The sequence below is a fragment of the Marmota marmota genome, unplaced genomic scaffold (genome assembly GCF_001458135.2).
Source record: "Marmota marmota marmota unplaced genomic scaffold, marMar, whole genome shotgun sequence".
Taxonomy (NCBI): domain Eukaryota; kingdom Metazoa; phylum Chordata; class Mammalia; order Rodentia; family Sciuridae; genus Marmota; species Marmota marmota.
The window spans coordinates 26578401-26583105 of NW_026000185.1; positions in this window are offsets into that span (position 1 = coordinate 26578401).

The following is a 4705-nucleotide window of genomic DNA, read 5'->3' on the forward strand; positions in this document are numbered from 1 at the left end:
GCGTCACGCACTCCCGGGTGGTTTTGTCTGGGTCTGCTGCGCGCCGGGCGACCGGGGAGCTGATTGACGGCGGCGAGCCTGGGCCGACCCGGGGAGGGAAAGGCTCAAGCCAGGAGTGCGACCCGTCGCGGTTCCGGCTTCGCGTTCCGGGGGGACAGAAGCCTCCGGGGCTGTGTTGTCCGCTCCAAGCCCAAGCTGTTTGTCCTTTGTGTTCGTTTTGTTTTGTGGTGCTGGGGATGGAACCAGGGCCTGTGCCTGCGGGGCAGGCGCTCTACCAGCTGCGCTGTATCCCCAGCCCTGTTTTTAATTGATGCATAATTGTATTTGTTTAGGGGTACAGTGTGATCTTTTCATACGTGTCTGCAGAGTGTGGTGATGACCAGATCAGGGTGATTAACATCACCCCAAATACTTGTCTTTTCTGTATTAGGAACATTCGAGATTCTCTGCTGTTTTAAAATACACAACTGTTGTCAACCGTAATTAAGCTTCTGTGCTACAGAACATTGGAAGTTATTCCTTACATCCACCTGTACTGTTGGCCGTCCCTCTGTCTCTCCTCCCACACTCTAGCCAGCCTCTGCTGTCTACTGTGAAATCTAAGAACATTCCTTTCCGTGCCTGGCCCATTTCACTTAACGTAGTCTTCCAATTCCATCCATGCTGCTGCAAGTGACGGAATGTCCTTCCTCATGACTGAATAATATTCCAGTGTGTATATGTGCCCCATTTCCTTTATCCACCATCTCCTGTTCCACATCTGGAAGGGTTCCTTATTCCATTTATTGCCAGCGGTGCTGTAGAATTGCAATGCAAGTGCAGATTCTGATCTTTCGGATGTGCACCCAGCAGTAGGATTGCTGGAGCATATGGACCATACCGGGTTTCTGTTTCCAGATTTGGGGGGAGCCTCCATACTGTTTCCCACAGTGGCTGTACTACTTCACAATCCCACCAACAGTGTATGAGTTCCCCTCTTTTGGAATTCCTACCAGCATTGTACATTTTTCTTCTTCTTTAAAACGTATGTGTGTCCTGGAGTGGAACCCAGTGCCTCACACGTGCTAAGCAAACGCTCCACCACTGAGCGCCACTCCCAGCCATTTCTTTGTAATTTTATTTTGGAAGCGCTTCTTCCTCCTTTGCCCAAGCTGACCTCCAACTTTCAGTACTGCCTCAGCCTCCCAAGTAGCTGAGATTACAAGCCTGGCTATTTTTGTCTTTTTGATAATAGCCATTCTATAAAAGCATGTGAGTCGACCTTTGTGTGTTTTAAGAAAAAAAAATGTTTTATTTTTGTGCTGATAATTTTAAAGTTAAACAGATGTCTGGGTATGAAATTGGAAATTGGCCAGTTGGAGACAGCTTACAGCTGCAGCTGAATGACTCGAGCAGACTTTTTCCTTTTTTCTTGGTGGTGATTTGCAGTGATAAACAATTCAGAGTGCATCCTGGTTCTTCCTGCCTTCCTGATTTTTTTCCCCCAAGTGCTGGGATTGAACCCAGGGCCTTGCACAGGCCCAGCAAGCACTCCCCTGCTGAGCTGCACCCTGCCCTGCCCTTCCTGTGTGTTGCTTAGCCCCTGAGGTCTGCTGCCCTGAGCCCAGGGCCTCAGCCTGCACAGTCCCTTCCCTCCTCCCCGGGCTGCAGAGCTTGGAAGGTGCCTTCATTTCCCTCACCCCCCACAGTTGCTCACTGTCCCCATGTGCCCTGGACGAGGTGTCCCGCTCTCTCTTGCCTCTTGCCTGTGATTCTGCCCTGGGTATGCAGCCTGCTTCGCTCGAGAGCACAGGAGTTGGATTCTATCCTCCTTTGTGTCTTGAGTCCCCTTCGTGCCCCCAGTGTAAGTTGTCACCCAGCCGGTGCTTGGTACATTTTAATCGAGTGGTGAACAAGTGCACTTGAGTTTGTAGCTTCATTCCCTGTAGACCTGAGCTGAGTGGGAGAAGCACCTCCAGAACTTGGTAGCTAAAACCAAGCCCTCAGAAACCCGAAGACTGGAGCTTTGGAAAAGAAAACATTGAAATAAATGTTAAAGACTCAACCAGGCCTCTCTTTCAAGATCTCAGAGATTTACTAGATGGAGCAGATGACCTTCCAGGTTTAAGTGACAAACTCAGTTTGTGTGAACTGTCAGTACTTTTGACCTCGAATCGTGGAGTCCTTGACACATGGCTGCAGGAAGGCAGCCGTGAACAAGAGGCAAAGGAGTGAGTGTGGCCGTGTTCCAGTGACATTTTATTCACAGAACCAGGCAGCCCTCCGGATTTGACCCCCAGGCTGCGGAGGGCTAACCCTGTTCTGGAGGTTTGCTTTGCTCCAGTGAAGTATCGCACAGAGGAGGAGGGAGTCCTGGGACAGCTAGGACGTCCAGGTGGCTGGCGAGTTTGGGTTCTGTTTATTTTTATTTTTATTTAGTTTTAGTTTACATTTCCAGTTTTAGAAGAGCAGAAGTTGGGCTGGGGCTCAGTGGTAGAGCGCTTGCCTAGTATGCAAGAGGCACTGGGTTCGATTCTCAGCACCACATACATATACATCAAATAAAGATCCATCAACAACTAAAAAATATTTTCAAAAAAGCAGAAGTTAATTACTATATAAAATCTGTGATCTAAATAAACGCACTGGTACATTAGAGGTGATAGGAAAGGAGGTCACCACCGTAGCCTCCAGATTTTATGCTGGAGTACAGACTCATTCCCTGCAGTCTTAAGCCTGATTAGAATGTGGGGACTGTTTCTTGGGAGAATGTTCTTGGGACGGGCATTAGCTCCCTTCAATCATGTCATTGTCTCTGAGCTCTGTCAGGCCTGGCGTGTGCCTCATCAGAACAGAAGAGATGGGCTTCCCTCCACTTGTGGCTATGCTAAGGCTGCAGTAAACCCCAGGGATAAGAGCACACTTGTTACTTATTTATTTATTGCCCTGCTGGGATTGAACCTGGGGTACTTTTTTCACTGATAAAGTGACCCAGCCCTTTTTTATTTTATTTTTGAGACAGGATCTCACCAAGTTGCCCAAACTGGTCTTGAACTTGAACTTGCAGTCCTCCTGCCTTGGCTTCTCAGTGCTGGGCCTGCAGGTGTGTGCCACCTTGCATGGTTTGTTTTGTGGTACTGGGGTTGGAACCCAGGGCCTGGTGCGTGCCAGGCAAGACCTCTACCACTGAGCCACACGCCTAGCCCTCTGCTTTTCTCTCTCTTTCTTTCAAGGATTTTTATTTTTGCTACTGGATATTGAAACCAGGGGCACTTTTCCACTGAGCAGCACCCTCAGTCCTTTCTATTTTTTGAGATAGGATCTCACTGAACTGTTGAGGATCTCACTAAGTTGTTGAGATTGGCCTCCAACTTGAGAGCCTCCTGCCTCGGCCTCCTGAGACACTGGAATGAGCTTGTGCCACCGTGACTATATGTTGCTTCCTTGCTGGGGTTGGAACCCAGGGCCTTGCACCTGCTGGGAAGTGCTCTTACACTGAGCCCAGCCACAGTCCTCTTAGGGATCGCTGTGATATCATTAGCAGAAAGTGGGGTCCTTCTTCTGGTGCCAGCAGGTGTCATCAAGCAGCTTCCCTCTGTGTCTCAGAGGAAGACTTTGCTGAGACTTTATGGAAAGAGTTGTCCAGAGTTCGACAGGCACCCCACCACGCAGCTGTTTAGCCACGGTCACCTGCAGAGGCAAGGAGAAATGGCTGTGTCCACCCTGTGGGCGGTTCCCACCTTCAGCCTCAGGCACAGCTGACTCTGGGGCAGGGTTGGTGGGGCCTGGGACATGCCATTCCCTTGATGGTCTCTGTCCTCAGGGCCTCCAGGACACCCCATATGACCGCCGCGGCTCCTGACACCCTTCCCAGATGAGGAGTGGGAGACCCGGCCGGGTCAGTGGCAGCAGGGCTGGCTCTGGGGCCGCTGTGGAAGCAGGCTCACACCGGCAACAACTGGTGGTCAGGCTGTGGTGTCTAGCAGCCCAGGACCTGCAAGGCCACCAGCCAAGTATGTGTCGAGGTTTCAGGGAGCCTGAAAAGTGTCCGAGTCACCCTGCAGGTGAACTCTAGGGGCGCTTCTGTCAGTGACACCAGTCCAAGAGAGGCTGGGGTGTGGCTCTTTGGGGGGCGCGTGCTCAGCATGCCCAAGGCCTGGCTTCCTTCCAGCACCGGAAACAGACAGAAAATTAAACCCCATCAAAAATCCTTGAGAAGAGCCAGCTGCCTCTCCAGCCGCCCAGCAGGGACAGGTATCTGGCAAAGGCAGCTCAGCAGCCTGCACCTGTGCTGAGCAGGATGTGCCTCGTCCCCAAGACGCCCCCGCTGGAGGCCAGCTGCCCGTGGTGGTGAGACCCTAGAAGGGGGCTGTAGTGGAGATGGGAGGTCTGCAGGGCGCTGCCCTCAGGAGGACTCCCATTGTGTTCTCAGGAACTCACTTGGTTCCTAAGAAACAGGTGGTTATTAAAGGAGCAAGGCCAGCCTCTCCCTGGTTCCCACTTCCTGTCTCCCCACTTGATCCCTCTGCTTATGCTCCCACCATTGTGATTACCATCCGCCATGAGGCCCTCACCAGAGACTGAAGCGATGGGGCCACCTGATCATGGACTTTCAACCTCAAAAAATATGAACTAAATAAACCTCTTTTTTTAAAAAATGAAATATGGATATATTTTTTTATTTTGTTATAGTAACAGGAAACGGCCTAATACAGGTGGTTAACAG